The following is a 20,739-nucleotide window of genomic DNA, read 5'->3' on the forward strand; positions in this document are numbered from 1 at the left end:
AACGAAAATTGGGAGTATGACCCACAAGCAGAAGCTTTAACTGATCGGTACACAGGACACACCTATCATGTGGGTTGGTTAGATGTTCTACAATCCACATCGGGTGCTACTAGCATAGGTGAGCAACAACAGAAAGTCTGTGATGTCCTCCATAGGATTGTCGAGTTAGAAAGACAGAACACAGGGATCAACATGCCTTCAACAGGCCTAATGAGATTCTTGGATACGGGAAAGGCCAACCAACCAACCCTGTCACAAATGGAGACTCCCTCAGTGAGCCCCATTGATCCTCCATATGTTGTTTCGCCAGGAGCCTCAGTACAATTTGAGCCCACAAGTGGCAGCTTTACCTTCCCAGATCTAGCTCATATTTCTCTTAATGACACTACGGCTACCATGCATATCCCAGTGGTGAGCATGACAAGAAGTACACCATGGAGTTCATTTGTTAATACTGCGCCGATGCCTAGTAGCACAGTGCCCCCAACTATACCTACATGTATGTATCAATCATGTGCACCTATCGTACCTCAGCCTCATGTAGCTCCTACACCTCCGATTATTCCAAGAGCTTACAATCCACAATGGAATTATCCAGGCTCTTATACAGGTGGAGCCATGCCATTTAATAATAACATGCCATATCAGGCACCCCCTATGCCTAGGGCCACGCCTGTAAACTTTGGACCACTGTCTGGTATGCCACCATACGAAATTTGGGACCCAAGCGCCGCGCATATGCCAAGGCCAAGGCAAACTCCCATCTCACATGTGGTTCCAGGAGCACATACACCCATTATACCTGCTCAAATAGGAGATCTGGCAGCATTTGCTCAAACTATCAGTCGCTCTATTGCGGAAAACATGCGTAGTGCACCTGATAGAGAGCCTAGGAGCAAGGCAGTTCAAGTAGCTCAGCTCACACAGAAATTCAATGGAGACGGAGATGCTAGAAAGCATATGGAAGTCTTTGAACATGTGTGCGATTCCTTGGAAGAGCACAATGAGCTACATAAGTGTAAGGCTTTGAGTTTGACCCTAAGCGGAAAGGCTGGAGATTGATATAAAACCGTAAGAGTAGAAGAAAAAACGATCTACTCTACTCTTAGGAGACTGTTCTTAAAAGAATACATACGAGAGGGAGTACTTTGGGGTGTAGCCTCTCAGCTCCAGAAAGCCCAACGAGAAGAAGGTGAATCCGTGAGAGACTTCATTAGTCGCCTAAAGAATTTGAACTCTCGATGCAATCCTAACGAGCGATTCAACAACAACCAATCGCTCGATAGATTCACTAGGGGACTACGACATGAAAGTATTTATAATGGCCTAGTCATTAGAGGTATCACTACTTGGGAAGCAGTCACTATGAATGCAATCCAATTGGAGGATAATTTAATGATTGCAGGAGAAGGAGTGTCTGCCGAGCCGAAGTCTAGTAGCTCGCAAGCATCAAGGCATGAGCCAATGAAGATAAAGCCAATCGTGAAAGAGCAAACGATATCTGAGATGACTTTGGCAGATCTCACAAAGGCCATCCAAGAAAGCCTTAGGGGTAATCGTGCTCCACAAAACACTCATATGTATCCAAGAAGGGAGCAACAATGGTGCTCAATTTGCTTGGGCCCACATACTACGAGTGAATGCCCTACTTTCAGAGTAAAGTTTAACGAGACTTGTAACGCATGTGGTAGGTATGGCCATCAAGTGAAGGATTTCCTAATGCTTAAACGCATCATGGAAAATAGACTGCCTATAGCTTGGGCAGACTCACCTCGAGTTCCTACATTGATGCCTACCCCACCCATGGAGCAACAGTTGCCATTACAGGACATGGTCCCTAGAACCCAAAATGTGGTCCAAACCACACCGTTGCGACCTCCAATGCTAGGACCGCAACCCCCTCATCCAAGAGTTACACCTATGAACCAAATAGGTTGCGAGTCATCTAGTACTTATGTAGATTGCGAAGAGGACATAGACTCTAGTATCACCTATGGAGTCGACATGCTTGAGGAGTGTCCCATGTACTATATGGAAGACCATTGGGGACAAATCAAACCGGCATATCAAGCTACTGCGCTAGCAGCAAGAGGCCAAAACATTAATAGTTTACCAAGAGACCACCTCTTCAGTGCTACGAATGTGGTGGACCACATCGAGTAGCTGAGTGCCCCATTAGAATGCAAAAGAATGCCGCACTAATGCAAACAAGTCAAGGGAGTGCATTGGCAATGCCAATACTCACTTGTAATCGTTGTGGCATAGATCATTTGATCACACAGTGTCCTAACAATCCAAACGCACCGAAAATCACACCATTGAACATAATAGAGATTGTTGATGGGACACCACCAACTATAAACATAGCACCAGTGAATGCACTCACACGGTCGATGCTCCAGAAGCAAAATTACATCCTCGAAGAGAGAGATGCTGCATCCATTGGCCGAGCGAGAAAGAAGAAAACATGAAGAAAGAAATTCCTTAATGCTTCTAGCTCAAAACCTAGTTCAAAGACTAACATAGGGACAGGAGAGGATCCTGTGTATATGAATGACCTTGAGGATGACTCAGATTTGATAGAGACCACGGAGACCAAAACTATTACTACAAAGGAAAAAGCCAGTGAGGAGGATCACGAGAGGGAATTACGACGAACACTAAAAGAGTATTCAAAGTTAAACTACCCAGTTGCGAACCCCCAAGATAAGCCACGAGAGACAAAAAATGAGGATTGCAAGAGAAAGATTGGAACCTATCCAAACCCAACGGTGGAAATTGAACGAGTCCAACAACTGAGGGGTTTGGTGGAAGAAACTCAACGAATATTAGAACCTGAACCCAAACATATCCAGATGTCGGACACAGTGTTTCCCACACAAGTTCAACCTCACAAGAACTACAGGCCGTTAGCTATACCCAGTATCATTCGGGAAGAGAGTGAGGGTAGGACATCTGAAAGTGGACACACACCTTTCCTACTAGAGAGAATGTTTGGTGAGGGAATGCCCGACCCCCTTGAGGAAGTGGAGATTCCATCTTCACCATTCTCTTGTCAGGGTCCCACGTCCCACAAGATGCCATTAAATGTTGCCAAATTGATGGATTTCATGTCTTCAGAAGTTAGAACCACCATCATGTCCAAACTATATAAAGACCCCGAGCTAGTCTCAGCTCTTCGAGCCTTCCTCAATGGAGAATTACAGACCGGATTACCACAGTTTGCACATATGAACAAACCTGACTCGGTAATGAATGATGAGGAACATTTAGCACCACCATCTGACCTAGCGGGACATGAATCTGTAATTGAAGTACCCGTTAACAAGTTGGGACAATACTTTGAAGGTGATGAATCTAATGCTACTCTGCCAATCACTACTAAAGGATTAACTGTAAAGGGGGTCCTTGACGGTGGTGCGGGAGTCAGCATGGTGACAAAGAGTTGTTGGGAGTCTATGGGGTGACCTCACCTTGAAGCCACAAGTGTAGTGGTAAAAATGGCTAATGGATCTATTGTTACGCCTATTGGAATGCTAAAGGATCTGAGAATCAAAGTCTTGGGACACAAGGTAAGGCAAAATTTCATTGTTATGGATTTTTCCAAGCATCCTATGTCATTTGAGATGATCTTAGGGCGTCCATTCATGAGGGAAGCAAAAATGGTGCATGACTGGTCCAAAAACCACGTCTACTTACAGTTCCAAGACTCTGTCATTCGAGTTGATCTTTTAAGTGGTCGAACGCATCCTCTAGGAAATAAATTCATCATTGATAATCGATCAGACACAACAATTCACTCAGCTCCATTACAGTATTGTTACACGTGTAACGAAGACACGGATATTGGGGAGAACTCTCCTTATATGGATATCCTACCCGGAATGGCTGAGTTAGACAATGTCGATTGGGTACACCTAGCAGCAACTATAGATACATGGGGAGCTAGAGGAACAACCTGGGTAACACCAGATGGGGAAGAGATACCACACATTGCACCAGTAAACATGTTAGGTGTAGTGCATGTAACATCCGATGATAAGAAAGAGGCACACCTACCTGAGAGTGAAACCGATGATTCCTCAAAGGCTTCAGGCCAATACACATCAGAAACGGAATCTCAGGGAGAAACGGATTCAGAACCTGAGGAAACATCGAGTGAGCCAAGTATAGAAACTGAACACTCAAGGTCTAGTACGACCATCTATGGTAATTTATATGAGAGTGAAGAAGATACAAGCGAAGACCTATCAAGCGAGTCGAGTTCAAACATTTACCAAAATCAAAACCTTAACAAGAAACAAAGGTCATATAAGAGACGACGATATCGAGCAAATGTGAGAGCTAGGATAAACAAGGAAAGATCTACTGCAGAATGGCTTAGCTATCTAGGGGCATGTGATGCTCATCAAAAGCTAGTAGACAATTGGGGTGAACATCTCCAGAGTGTCATGTGGTGCAGCCCGCGACCCATTGACCTCGCTCAATTGGAGGTTACAGAGCCGAAATTGAGTCGAACTATAAGAAGACGTCAAAACCGAGAGTTAGCACAACAACAAAAGGAGGCAGAACTAAAAGAAAGGTCTTCGTCAGGACAAGAGCCTGCTGACTTACATACGGCTCCTGAACATTTTAAATCTTATACCACAGGGGGGCGAAAGGTTGTGTATGCCAAGGCCCAACGAATACCTACCAATGGAAGCAGTGGAGTCTATGATGGTCCAACGGTAGTTAAAGAGATAGAATTAGCAGAACCAGGTGAGGAGTCTAAACCAGTCTTTATTGCTCAAGACCTTACCGAAACTGAAGAGGCTGTACTTAAGGAGCTCCTCAAGGAATACAAGGATATCTTTGCTTGGACATATCATGACATGAAGGGCGTTCCACCTTCTGTGGTGCAACATACAATTCCCATGATCAACACTGCTAAACCCTTCCAGCAACGACCCTATCCAATGAATCCTAAGTACGCCAAAATTGTACAAGAGGAGATTGAAAAACTTATCCAATGTGGATTCATATACCCTATTGAGCACTCAGAACGGGTTTCTCCAATAGTCATTGTGCCAAAAAAGAATGGGAAACTAAGAGTGTGCGTGGACCTCAAGAAAGTTAATGCAGCCACTAGGAGAGATCATTATCCCTTGCCATATTCAGAACATGTGCTTGAAAGAGTTGCGGGCAAGAAAGCTTATAGCTTTTTAGATGGGTACTCTGGTTACAATCAAATCACAATTGCATTAGAGGACCAAGCTAAAACTGCTTTTATCACAGAGTTTGGAGTGTTTGCATTTCGTGTTATGGCTTTTGGCTTAACAAATGCCCCTGCTACATTCCAACGATTAATAAACACTGCGTTTAAAGAATTTCTAAGGGAGTTTTGTGAAGCTTTCTTAGACGACCTTTGTGTTTATTCTTCTTGGGAGAAGCATTTGTTATATCTACGAAAAATATTTGAAAGGTGCAGATTTTATCGCATCTCATTGAACCCTTTCAATTGCCAATTTTGGGTTAAGCATGGAGTCATTGTAGGGCATATAGTGTCCAAGAACGGGATATCCACAGATGAGAGTAAGATTAAAGCCATTGCCAATTTGCCACCACCTACGAACTATAAAGGAGTTCAAAGATTTATGGGCCATGTTGGTTATTATCGAAGATTTATTTTAAACTTTGCCGAGATAGCGCGTCCATTGTACAAGCTCCTTATCGAGTTTCACTGGACGGAAGAATGTCATCAATCTTATGAGTTATTAAAAAAGGCCCTAACAAGTGCTCCAATCCTGCGAACACGTGATTGGAATGTACCTTTTCATGTGCATATTGATGCATCAAATTTTGCTATTGGGTGTGTTCTAACTCAACCAGGAGAACATAAATTGGACTACCCTATTAGCTTTGCAAGTCGCCAATTAAATGATGCCGAGATGAACTACACTACTACAAAGCGCGAAGGTCTAGCTATGATTTAAGCAGTAAAGAAATTTTGCTATTACCTTCTTGCTACCAAGTTTGTGTTTTATGTTGATCATCAAGCATTGCTATATTTGGTAAACAAGCCGTGTTCCACCGGTCGAATTACACAATGGTTGTTAATTCTTCTTGAGTTTGACTTCACCGTTGTTGTGAGGCCTGGGAGAAAACATGTCATGGCGGATCATTTATCTCGTATCCCTAATGGCGAAGCTCCTACGGGGGTTGATGATGAATTGCCTGATACTCCTTTGTTCATTGTTGAGACAATGCCTGAATGGAGTGAAAAGATTGTTAACTTCTTAGTTAATGGTTTTCCACCCAAAGAACTGCGAAAAGATATAGCTCGAAAATTAATCAAGGAATGCGAACCCTATTGCTTACTGGATGGAACTCTCTATAAGAGAGGAAAAGATGATGTTCTTAGACGCTGTGCCCGCGAGGATGAGTATTTATATATTCTACAAGAGGCACACATGAGCGTAGCTGGTGGTCACTTTTCAGGAAAGTTGACTGCCCGAAAGATCTTACAGTCAGGCTATTGGTGGCCCGCTCTGTTTAAGGATGCATCACTTTTTGCAAAGGGATGTGATGAATGCCAACGCTTCAACAAGCCACAAAGAAGGGATACGATGCCTCTGCATCCCATCAAGGTAACCCAACCATTTGAAAAGTGGGGCTTAGACTTTGTAGGACAGATTAGACCGGCTGCACGTAACACACAATCACGATATATCATTGTGGCTACCGACTATGTAACCAAATGGGCTGAAGCAAAAGCAACATGAAAGGCAGATGCAAAAACAACAGCTAAGTTCCTCTTTGAGAACATTATCACACGTTTTGGATGCCCCTTTGAACTTGTGAGTGACAATGGAACTCATTTTATAAATGAAGTAATAAATGAACTCACATCAAACTTCATGATATCTCACCACAAGTCTACACCCTATTATCCCCAAGCAAATGGACAAGCTGAGAGTACCAACAAAACTCTCATTTCCATTTTGACAAAGACAGTTGAGGCTCATCGCACTGATTGGGACCTAAAGCTTACATCAGCTTTATGGGCTTATCGTACTGCGTATAAAGTTGCTATTAATTGCACACCGTTTAAGATGGTGTATGGCCAAGAAGCAGTTATGCCATGGGAGTTTGTCATTCCTAGTCTTCGAGTAGCTTCTCAAGAAGGTTGGGATGGTAACCCCTTAGTGGAGCAATTATATATCCTGGAAAGGCTAGATGAAGAAAGGCAATTAGCTGTGCGAAATGCTCTAGTGGAGAAGGATAGCAGAAAGAAGTGGTTTGATAGCCATTTAAAGGATAAAGACATCAAGGTTGGTGATAAAGTTCTTATGTACGGGGTACGTAATGAAAAGAAGAAATTGAAATACATTGGTAAGGGGCCATATCGAGTGTGTGAAATTACCCCGCAAGGTACCATTCGTGTGGAGACTCTAGATGGAGTTGAAACCATTGGATTCCTTAATGGGAGTACATTCAAAAGATATTATGATCCTCTAAGCCAGGAAGAGTTGCAAGCCATCCATTAAAAAAAGGCTTCCAAGGAACAAGCACAGCTTAAAAAAATCCAAGCAAGAGTTGAGGCTCGAGAACGACAACAGCGTCTTAGACGCCAACGAGAGGCTAACCTGGGAATCATGCAAGCATTGAAAGTACTATACAATGCCTTATTAGATACGGGAGCTAAACACAATTTGTTATCCTATGGAGTTTGGTGTCAATTAGGGAAACCGACCCTATCCCTGAGTACGATGCAAGTCAAGGGCATTAATAAAAAAAAACTGCTATTCTTGGAGTCCTTCAGACCCCTATTGTCTATGACAATGGAAGCATAGTGCAGAGGTTTCTAGTCATGCCCACGGGAGCTATGGAAGGCAACGTAAACCTGGGACGCACGTGGATGTTGGCAACCAAATGCACTATTGATTGGGATACTGTTAGTGTCACGACGCGACCACCGAATCTTACCCCTATCATTCAAGCAAAGTCACCTACGTTGCAAACTTTAGCAAAGTTGAAGGATAGCCAACATTCACAAGCCAAGGTGGTTAACTCGTCTTTGCCTGCTACCCATGAACCTAGCACTTCAACACTTGTAGTTGCAGCAAGCAGTAATATTGCAAGTACGCATCCACGACCTAAGAGTACATATCAATGGGTCCCCAAGGCCTTACTTCCAACTACCTCAACCCTCCCATCCATTCCAAGAAAAAATTTCCTGGGAAAACCAAGAGCGCGCCCTAGGAGAGTCAAGACCAAATCACGATGTATTCCAAAACAACTATTAGAAGCCCAAGGCTACTATGATGGAAATGAGGAAATTTGGGTACCTAAACGTAAAATGTGTCCTTCCCTATCGACAAAAAACCCATATGAGTCAAACAGTGTAACTCTAAAGCCAATGGTAGATCGTGGGAAGGGAAAGATCACAGAATGCTACACACCTAGTCTAGAGCTAGTTTGGGCTCCAAGGCAAAACCAATTTATTCCACCTAGCTCAGGAAGGGGGGAGTTCCATGAAGCTTCTAGCTCCTCATGTATTACATCCATAGAGGTAAAAGCTTCTACACAGCCTCCACCTACAATAGTGGACCTCCATGAAGCTACAAAGGAATCCACACCTTGCAGTGTTCAAGAATCACCTAATGAACCACTTCAAGTTCGATCCTGGGAGAGTACGTTACCACCCTTGCAACTCGACGAGGCACCTAAGGTAATAGAAAACTATTGGCAAAAATCTTCACCTATAACAACTCGGAACAACTGGTTTCAAAGGGTGACGACATCATTTCAAACGGTATGATCTACCCAAGAAAGGGGGGAGTGTTTGTGGACATCCATTATTCACTTGCTTCCCTCTCAACCTTTCTCCCTGACCTCTTAATCTCCAATCTTAGGGAATGTATATATAAAGCCTTATACTTACAAAAACAAGATAAAAAAGTAAAAGAGCAAGAGCCATAACACAAATCATAAAAACAAATTATGCACAAGAACACGACTCTTGTAATATTTGCACTCTAACCATCATCTATTTGCGTGTACAGATATGGCTAGTACGCTAGAGTCATCCACTCCTGCCTTGGGTGAGAGGTACCCTCGTTACTTTTCACAAATATTTCACATGGTCTTTCCAGTGCTTCCATGTGAATGGGATTTGATAGGTACGCTAGCATGTGAGAGGAAATTTGAGGAGTTAGAATGGCTGATACGTCTCTTGACCACGTATGATCTATACTTAGTAGAGAGCGTTTCTCCCATTGCACAAGCCTACCCTTTTGACCAAGATGACTATAGGCGTCTAGTGACCTTCTTAGTAAACATGGGTACCTATGATGAAGAAGAAAATTTACACGACTACACGGATGGCACATATGGTCTCATGGAGGATGACTTTGTTTATCTGGACGACGAAGATAGGGGTTTAGCCTTAGGGTTTCCCCCCAACCTTTACAATATCCTATTCCCTTGACTCTCTAGGGGGAGTGCAAATAATTAGGTTAGGGTTCCTTATGTTTTTTGTTGTGTTCAATAAGTGTTGGTACCTTTTTCCACTAATGTGCCTCCTGGAGGTATTCCTTTTGTTTCCTAGTGTGTACAGGAGCGTGTTGCTATTGGTAGGATTTGGACCTTCATGGAATCTTTATTTCGACTCACTCTTCAAATCAAGCGCGACCATCGACCAAACAGGTGTTTCTTGTCCATTAGCATTGCCCCTTATCTTTTTTGCATCTATGATTGTCAGCTTTAATTGTGATTGGTAGCCTAATATCCAACACCTTTGCTTAGTAACGAACATTTAATTCAATGTAATTTTTCGTCATAATCACTTGTCTAGGTTTAAAACTCAAGCAGTCCGACTAAGCTAAATTGACCAAGTTAGGTGTTAGAGATCTCCTCTTAATACCATGGGGAATGCCTTTCTAATAATCAATGGTTACTTAGGTTCTTAATCCGATTTAGGCAGCATTGTGTGAAATGTACTAGGGCTTTCTAGTGGGCTTGACCCTCTTGACCTTTAGCTTAAGTATTATAAAGGGAGTTTACTGGTGTGATGAGCCTGGGAGGTGTATCAGTGTTATATGAGTCCCCAAAGTTACAAAATTAAAATGTTGAAAATGAACAAACAAAAAATCAAAGTGCCACACTGTAAAATCTTAAGCTGGAAGAGAAATCTCAGCTTGATTTGGTACTTCACTCACATGTATTGCCTATGGTAATAGAGCCCTAGAGGTTCCCAGTATGGGCGCTTTTCCTTGAAAAGCAAAAAACCCAAGGCATACAAAATAAGCACACACATCAAAATTGAATCACTGTGAACAGACTTTGGGGGGTCAAAGAAAAAGTAATCAGTCAGGCGATGATTTCATGAGAAATTCCTTTTATGGTAGCTTAACTACAAGGTCTTCTAGATATAGCCTCTAGTCAGCCCTCGAACATGAATACTTGGCTCTCGCGATTAAACAACTTAATTGACCACATAAATTAAGAAGCTTACCCATGGTATTAATATTCGATCTCTAGTGCCTTTCGATCGACAAATTAGCGACCCCAGACTTGTTTAATTTTTTACCTTTACATCTGTTTATGCATTTGATTACATTGCAATTTAATGTTCATTGCTAACAAATTGTTTGAAATTCTTTTACCAATCAAATTGTCTACCTAAAACTGCATATGCTTTTTAATCACTTGTGAGAATGCAATTACTGTGCCAATGTTGTTTGATTTTGCAGTGACTGAAGAAGGCTAAGGACATTCATCTCAACGAACGAGCTTCAACTCAATAGCTTCCGAGGACGGAATCTACATCAGGAAGGGGGGCATGTTAACCCTCACGGCTCACGGACACCCCATCACCTACGACGGACGTGTATTATGTATTTGGTAGAGTCAGGTACCGGGCTTGTCGGACCAATAAGAAAAGGGTAAGAGTGATCGCCGATGAGAGGCGCACTCGAACTGGGACATTCAAGGGATTAGTTGGCTAAGCATGGGCGCCCAAGTGTGAATGGGGTGAGCTCATATAAAAGCCAACTAAACCTAAAATTCACTCATTCTCTCATTTGTGCAATAGAAGAGTGCTCTTGCTCCATCTCCATCTCCATCTTCTTCTTCTTCACCTCCTCGTGTGTGTGTGTATGTGTGTGTGAGAGAGAGGGAGAGTGTGTGTGCGATCGAGCATTACGAAGGCACGACGGCGGCGAAGCGGTTGAGCGCGGCACGACTGCAGCTTTTTCTTCATCGCGGCGAGGAATCCTCCATGGCAGGAGCATAGAGCGGTGAGTGACACACCATTGCCCTCTTTTGAGCTTGCTAGATTAGTCTTGTTGTGTGCTTGGAGCCATTTGTGGCTCGCACACGGTGTATCGGCAAGTCCCTTGCTTCGACAGTGCGGCAAGGAGCGCACATTGACTCTCAAGTGAATGAAGCTTTTCTACAACGCCAATGTATTACGGCTTGGGAGAAATCCGGTGGGTCACGCTTCATACATTACACCACCTATATTGCCCCCAACTACAAAACCATGTTCTTCGCTGAGAGAGGAAACCGTACTCACACTTACATGCTTGAGCCTATTCCCTTGTCCGTGATACGCACTATCGCAGCAATTCGGCTTAGCTCCCATTTCCTTCGATGCGGGATAGGGCGTTGGGGCAATGGAGAAGAGTCAAATCGATTGTGCACATTATGCTCACTGCAAGTTCGAGAGTCTGAGTACCACACACTACTAGAGTGCTCAGCTTTTGATCACATCCGAACTTGCTTCTCTAACATTTTCAGCCATAACTTAGACCTACACACTTTCCTCTCCCAGCCAAAGTGTGGGCTCTCCATTGCGACTCTCATCACTACAATTTTGGAGCATCAAGAGTCACTCATCAGCCATACACATACTACATCACATGTAACTTTGGTCCCATAGGTCATATTTGACCTCCGAGGACGATAATAAAATCTATCTATCTCTCTCTCTTGCAGCCATTTTTGACCTAGTAGACATCAATTCACTCTTTGATTCATCCGAACTCCGATTTGGGTGATCTATAGCCTCAATCGAAGAGCATGACACCCTCTACGCATCGATAAAAAAAACAAAAAAATCAAAGTTATGAAAGGTGTTTTTGCTGCAGCATTTTTGAAGTGAACAGGTTCAGGGAAGTTGACTCTCATCTCTTATTTTACATACAATGTCTTCCGGCACTCGCAAGGGTTCTTCTTCTTCAACAAGGTCCACAACTATTGTATAAAATGATACAAAGTCTCCTAAGTGTGGAGATAGCAACACAACCACTCAACCAATGACATCGGAAGCCATGATCATGGCATACTTAGTATCATTACAAGAGACCGTAAACAAACAAGGTGAAGACTTATAGGCACTTGCAATGGAGAATGGCACAATAAGGGTTCTTGTGGTTGAGAATGAGATCTCAAGTAGAAACTTGAGATACAAACAACACATTTGATGCAACTTGAAGAGGAAGTCAAGGAATGTAAACGTTCTCTTGTGGACTTGAATGCTTTGAAGGAGCACATGAGCAAAGTAGAGCATGACCATGTATTGAAAGAGGAGAAATTTGACACCATGAACTGGTATGTATGTGACATGAAAAATGTATTCACAAACAAGATTTGGGTTGATGTATGTGGTAGCAATATGGTTCATAATTCCTTCCTCATACAAGCTATGGCTCAAACAAAGAATGTGGAGAATGTGGATGTAGAGGAGTTGAACGGGAGCGATGTTCCAAGAACATTGTTATTCGTGTAATTCCCAAAGAGAAGTTAAAGACACCTCCTTCTCTTGCCATTATTATCAAAGAGGAGGATATTGCTTATTGTAAAGGTGAAGGTGATGTTATCGTCTTTGGGGATATAAATACTTGCACAAAAACATTGCAACATGATAATTAATCAACAATTTGATATGCCATACATTTCAAGGGAGTTCGAGGAAGTTCACTTGTATGATCAATGGATGAGAAAGATTTGGATCACTATGGAAAGTTACTTTTACACGTGTAATAGCATGGGTATGCTCATTGCCAATGGTGTATCTTTGTGGAGTGAAACCAATGTATTTACATGTAGAAAACATAATGGGGATAGTGTGATTGACTATATGCTACTCTCCGAAGCCATCATGTATTGCATAAAGAGTTTTACGGTTGGCCAATGGACCTCAAAATCAGATCATCGAACCTTATGTATTGACCTTGCATGTGGGGAAGCAACAAAGCATGATAATCTCAGCCAAAGGGAAGAGAGATTATCACTATGTATATATTTCAAACGAGCACCTATGTACATTAAAATGGTTGAGCAAAAGCTTCAATATGACGCACCAATGGAAACTGAATGGATGACAAAGCTTCAATATGACGCACCATTGGAAACTGAATGGAAAGCTTTCAAGAAAGTTATTTGCTCTTGTGCCAAAGAATGCTTTTTCATAAAGCATGCCCATGGTATCAACAAAGGTAGATCACACAAAACATGGTCCTTGATAAAGCTTGATGCAACTATGGACAAAGAAAACTATCAAATTCATTTGCATACATACAAGGCATTGATTCAAAAGAAGAGAAGAAGATGGGAAGTAAAGCAACAATTGTTTCAAGTCCAAGAAAAGGCACATGCATATGGAAGATTTCGGAGAAATTTGAGGGGCAAGCGGGTTGAGAGTTTTGGTAACTTGAGTCTTATGTATATGTACACACATTGTAGGCAATTATATGAGCAGCCAAATACTGAAAAAAAGTCATTTTATTGTTCACTTCCATGTATCCCCTCTTTTTTTACTATTGAGGATGTATGCGGTGGGCTCGAAAAGTTGGCCAGTCGTTGCAAAGCGAGAGATTTTCAAGGTATCAAGCCGGAAATGATTAAATGGATGGAAAATTTTACACATGAGTGGATGTGTGATATGTTCAACCTTGCACTTCAACATGGTATGCATTATGATTGGAGTACTAATTGGATCAAACCTTTGCATAAAGGAAGGGATGTAAAGAATGTCAATAACTATAGGACTATGATGATTGGGTCTCTCATGGAAAAGTTTTTTGGGTGCATAATGGAGATAAAATTGAGTAATTGGGCTGAAGAGAATGACAAGCGTGCAAAAGGAAAAGCAGGTTTTCATCTATGCGATAGCACCATTGATCGTCCAGTCACTCTTTGTGTTCTCATGGAGTAAAGTCTATTGAAAGGCAAGCAAATGTATTGTTGCTTTGTGGACTTTAAGAAGCCTTTGATATGGTTCCATGTAGCAATTTGTGGAGAAGGATGGAAGAACTCCAAGTGCCAAGTGAGTTTAAGCTTGCGGTTTCTCGAATTTATGAGAAGGTGATGTGTTAATTGCGCATGGGAAGAGGAATTGCAAAAAAATTTGCAAGTGCTATTGGGGTTAAACAAGGATTTTTGTTGTCACTAACTCTCTTTGGTCTATGCATCGATCAATTGGAACAAATGGTACTTGACTTTATGCAAGAAGAAAGCATTGAAAGGTCACTCTGTGCAATGCGGTAATGTTAACCCTCACGGACACCCTATCACCTTCATCAGACGCATATTATTTATTTGATTGAGTCATGGGATGGGCTTGTCGGTCCAATAGGTGTGTAGGTGATCGCCGATGAGAGGCGCACCACTTATCTTATTTTTATAGTAGTTTTGCAACGACCGGCCACTATGGGCGTCCATGTGTGAATGGACCAAAATCTTATAAAAGGTCCATTTGACCTAAAAATCCTCATTCTCTGAGGTGTAAGCTAAGAAGTGCTCTTGATCTATCTCTGTCTCCTTCTCCTTCGTGTATGTGTGTGTGTATACTAGAGAGAGAGAGAGAGAGAGAGAGAGAGAGAGAGAGAGAGAGAGAGAGAGAGAGAGAGAGAGAGAGAGAGAGAGAGAGAGAGAGAGAGAGCATTGAGGTGACATCGACGACGGCGAGGCGGTAGAGCGCGGCATCGACGGCAGCTCCTTCTTCTTCGCAGCACAGGATCCTTCACGAAGGAAGTATTGAGAGGTGAGTGACACGCCATTGTTCTTTGAGCTTGCTAGGATTCTTTGGCTATGTGTTTGCAGCCTTTCGAGGCTCGCACACACTGCACAGGCAAGTTCCCAACCTTTGACACGTACGACAAAGTGCACATTTTTGGCACCACTGTCGAGGACAGCCTTGTAATAAGCTTGAGGATCTCTCAATGCTACCTTTGGAAGCCTTTCTTCCATCTGTTTTTTTGCTTTTTGTTGAGTTCTGTGAGAATTGTTAAGTGGCTGCAATGGGCAGATGAGCAGGTTTTCTGTTAACTACCGTTAAGTGACTATAATGTGCAATTTAAGCAGGTTTTTGTCAGATTCTGTTAGTGGTGTAAGCTCTGTTAGTGCTACATTGTACTTGTTTTTGTTAGTTTTGCAAGATTTGTATTGTGTAGGTGTTATAGAGATGTTAGTGAGTGGTCAGTGAGTAGCAGAGTTGACTATGTGTGAGTGTGAAATTTTGTGTTAGACAGTTAATTAACTGTTAATTAGCTACAAAGAGGTTAGACAGAGATGTGCACGTGGGAAGTTGGCATCCACGCGGCCACGTTATCCTCAGGAAAAACTTTTTTTGAAAGAAAAAAAAACGCTCAGGAAAATTGAGACAAAAAAGATTTTCAAAATTTAAAATTTAAAAACCTTATCCTAAAAGGAAGGGATCAAGCTGGGAGGCCCGAGCCTAGGCCTAGGCCTCAGTTCTCAGTTTTGTGATATACTACTCACACTACCTTATATATAAAGACTAGGATCTCAAGTGAAGGGAGGGCATGTGGGACAAGTTCCTCAAGTCCTCCACCATCCCCTTCACACTCACCCTTTGACCTTACTAATTCTAGCCCTCTCTCCACTTAGGGAAAGACTAGTTTTAGGATTTCAAGGGCTGTATGTAGCCGAATCGGGGGCTATAAAGCACGGCCCATCCCTCTAGCCAAGACACTCGTTTTGAGCTATCATGCGCCATATTATGTGGCTCGGTTAAAAAAAGGGACCAAAAATACAAGAAAAATTGGGTTGTAAACACCTAAAAAACTAGGTGAGCGGCCTTCACAGGCACTCACCAACACCTCTAGAGTGTTGAGGTCACATGCACCTATGCTCTAGTCGTGTGCTAGAGAACGAGCACATCGAGAGTGTCTCCGTTGACGCAGGCACTCATTATTCCTCTACCTTAGACTCTAGGCCCTCATCGGGAACCCAAGGTAGTACCACTCATAACCCACAATTGCGTCTAGTGACTCTTCCTCTGACTACGACGTCATGGAGGGTTACCCGATGCCTAATCCTAATAGCTCAAGCCAAGACATGCATGCCATGGACCCATGGTTTGGGCTGAGCGTGCTTAGCCCCTTGAAGGAAACCTTTTGTAGAGCCACTCGCTCCAAACATGGGGCTAATGATGTAAATGAGGGGGCTGGGGAAGTAAATTCGCCATTCATGACCAATGTAGACCCCATGCTCCTGGAGAGTGTACACGTGAATACTCCATTCACTGCACCCCCTGACTCTTCAAAGCTATTCCCCTCCGAGGTTATAGTACCTGATGGTAGAAGCCTTGCCAAAGTGTAAGAGGTTGAGCGGTATATCATTGCGGCTAGGGAAAAGGAAATCGAGAGCTTACGCAAGGCAAAGCAACGAAGAGAGTTAAAAGCGAAACCCCCTATGTCAATATGCTTGAGAGCAATCGAGTGCTCCTGAATTAGCGACCAGTAAGGATCAACCCATAGAGAGCCACATTGCATCTAGTTCAAAGGGCACCCCTAGCACCTCAATCCTAGATGGAGCATTCCTAAATGAGAACTGGGAGTACGAACTACAAACGAAAACTCTTACCGACCTATACACAAGTCACACCTATCACGTGGATTGGTTAGATGTCCTTCAATCCACAACGGGTGCTACTAGTGTTGATAGCCGTTTTTCAGCTCTTTGTAATTGCCATAGTGAGCTACCTCACCCTATCAAAATCACTCAAACACTATAATTATCCTCACCCTTTCACTGTACATAGGCGTGTGTGAGTTAGGGAATTTTTTTCTATATCTCCTTATAACTCTCAACTAGCTAGTAATTTGGGCTAGATGAGCCAAAAAAATTAAATAAATTCAAAAAATAAAATATATTATGACCCATTTGTGTAAATATTGCATTGTATATAGGGCCTAAATATAAAGAATTTTCATAATTATTTTGATATTTATTTAAATATTTCTACCTAGGTGTGCATTGCTTGCCTATGTATGCTATGTACATTGACTCACCATTACCACAATTTTTCTTACCATTTTGCATACTCTTTATTCCATTCTCTTATTTTCTTTGTGAATCCACTTCAAGTAAAAACCTCAAAAATACCTTCCACCATCAGTCATTGCCTTTCACTAAATTCCTATTTGATATAGGTACTCTTTCTTACCTCATGTAAATAAATATATATCAATAAAACAAATGAGGGCCCTCCTCATCTGATTTCCTATATTTGTTTTTTATATATATAGCCCATACTATTCTAGATTCCTTGAATTGTTTATATATACTAGCTTGTTTCTTTTTCATTATATCCATATATTATATTTATGTATAATCCATAACCATGCATATTTTCAAACCCCTAAGAATCAATTAGGTCATGCTCTAATGCAAGGAGGGGCTCACCTTTGGAGCCATATGAAAATTCAACAAAAGGGGGGCCATTCACTTTTTTGTGAAAAAAAACAGGCATTTTGGTGGGATTTTTTATATCCATCTCCACTCTGAATTTGAAGTGATGGTTAGAAGACAAAATGTGGACCAAAAGCTGAACAATCACCTTAAAAATTTTCATAACTTTTGGAGCTACCACCGGTGAGAAATGATTTTTTGATTGGACCCCGGTCTGCCCACTTTTCTCACAAGTAGCCCATAGTCTTCTCTTACCTCTTTCCACACTTCTACACACACACACACACACACACACACACACACACACACACACACACACACACACACACACACACACACACACACACACACATTCCTCTCAATCCCTCACTCAAACCTGGTTTCTCTCACCTTCTTCACCATTAACCTCCCCTCTTACTTCCATAGCTCTCATATGAGCTCTACATGTACATACACCATCTCTATGCCTCTTTCTATTACTTCCAAAGTACAATTCCATCTTACCCCTTCTCTATATACATAAAATTCAGTATGTAAACCATGCTTAACCTCTGCAAAACTTCTTCAAGCTTCACCATCACAAGGATTTTCTCACTTCATTCAACCATCTTACTTCAACCATCCACCTCATTCTATCCATTGTAAATATATCATTAACTTTTTAGTGATTACTAACACTAACCACTAACATACTAACACAAAATAGCCATTGACCTAACCATAAAAGACACCTCACCTCAAGACATGTGCATAGTAACTCTCTCTCTCTCTCTCTCTCTCTCTCTCTCTCTCTCTCTCTCTCTCTCCCCCCCCCCCCTTAAAACTCTACTTTCACCTTATCTACCATCAATAATGCTCTCTTTTGAGCCCATATCCATGACTCAAGCAGAAAAACAAGGGCCACAATGTTTTGATATTCAGAAAAAATCATAACCCTCATTTGTTAGCTTGTAAATTAGGATTCCCAATAATCTTAATGAGAGGTCTCCAACCTATAAATAGGCCCTTCTTGTTATTGTAAAGAACTTGCAATATCTCACATAGCATCCCAACACTCTATGTGTGAGGAGAGACTTAGGCGTAGCAACCACTTTGTGAGCTTCACTTTTGGTGTGAGAGAAGCTTTCAAGCTACAGATTGCAAGTGAAAGAGCGTGAGTTCAAAAATCGTAAAACCACTATTGTATACGTTCCTTCATCATCGATAAATTGAAGTTTGGTGCATCAAAGGCGTGATTTAACGTTCAAATCTTCATCCTTTCACTTGTGCAATATGGTTTGGTGAATTCAAGGTGACTTGTGTATTTTGAGTTTCTATCATTTGATCTTGTTTTAGAAAGTGTTTTAGTGTGTTTTCATTGCCAATTTTGTATCCATTGTAAGAGGGTATTGTGTTGAGAGGTCTCCCACACCCTAAGACAGTGAGTGTGTGTGTGTGTTGGCAATGTTTAGCATTCACTAAGCATTGAGTTAGTTTTGTACAAGCTCTACGATAGCATCATAACGAACCATCTTGATTTGCAAGCCACAAATAAGGTATTACACAAGATCCATTCCTCTCTCTGTCTCTCTTCCCTTTGCTCTAGCTCTCTCTGTCCATTTTGTGTGTGTCTTGGTGTGAGGTTGCTTGTGTGTGTTTTGTGGCGCATCTTCTTGGTTGTGACAAAATCTCTCTTGCATCCTAGTTTGCATACCATAACTAGATGGTGCCCCTATCTTGTTTGGGTTTGGTTGTGGGTTTGTTGTTGTGTTGTGCTTGTGGTTGCCCCAGCCCCAATTGAGTAGCACGGGAGCCTTGAGGGGTGTTTAGAGATCGCCTCTCTTTTTGAACGCCCCAGATCGCCTCAATTTTGGTGCCCCCACTGAGAAGGAGTTGTGTATGCTGTTGTGAATACTCATCCTTCAGAGTAATCAAGTAGTGTGCATGAATCACAAAAAATTGTATGACCCGTTTGTTCCCATTGCAAGGCAAAAGGTACATATCATTGTAAGCACAAGATTACAATTTCAACAAGTAATTCGTAGAATTTTGGGCCCTCTTAGGTTATTCGAGATAAACGCTTCAATAAATCCTTTTATTTTGCTTCTCATTAGGTATGACCTTAGTTTGTACGTCTATATTTTTGTTTTGTTTTAAGCATTAGGTCATGCATAGACCATGGATAATGGCCCATGAATAGAGGTTCTCCCCTTCCATTTCACTCCACACATTAGAATAAACGTTGCAATTAGTAAAAATATCCATTTTCAACAACATATGGTGTTCATGTTTGGTGCCCAAAGAGTAGAAGAAATTCTTGCATCACCAAACCCTGTCATCCTGCCTCTTGTTGATTATCATAGATCATTTGATGTGCATATTTTTATTTTGTTGTAGAACAGATTGCAATTTAGAAAACATTATTGTGTAAATATTTTTTTTATATAAAAAAAACGTGCATCACTTTGAAATCAATTCAATGGAAAGCCAATACCAAATGTCTGGATATCCTCTTTTCTTTGGAAAGCCCGAAGAGGATGCAGAACTATTTTTAGCAAATTTCAAGATGTCTTGCCGTAACAAGAGGATGGTAATTGATCAAGAACGTATAAAAATGTTTGAGGTGGTCCTAAGGAAAGATGCTAGCACTTGGTTTGACTCTTTGCCTGAGGAAGTTAAGGGGGATTACATAGAAGTTTTGAACCGTTTCAAGAGATACTCTTTGATCCCCAAAACACTCAAAAACTATGGCAAGACATTGTTTCTCATAAGCAAAAAGATTTAGATGACTACTACTTGTACAAGCAAGAGTTTCTACGTCTTTGGGCTCTATGGATACGAAATGTTGCTAACCCTGGTGATGGTGCAGGATTTCTTAAGAAGGAGAGGTTCATAGATGGTGTTAGGGGCTCACAATCCTAACAGGTAATCAATACAAGAATGATACAGTGTAGAGAAAAACGAGGCAGGAGACTGCACATTACACCATGACAACTGCAGACTGTATGAACACAGGAGACCATGGCTAAGCAAGAGAAAGTACTGCTTTACCTTGTATTA

The sequence above is a fragment of the Adiantum capillus-veneris genome, chromosome 3 (assembly GCF_014529385.1).
Source record: "Adiantum capillus-veneris isolate H3 chromosome 3, ASM1452938v2, whole genome shotgun sequence".
Classification (NCBI taxonomy): Eukaryota; Viridiplantae; Streptophyta; class Polypodiopsida; order Polypodiales; family Pteridaceae; genus Adiantum; species Adiantum capillus-veneris.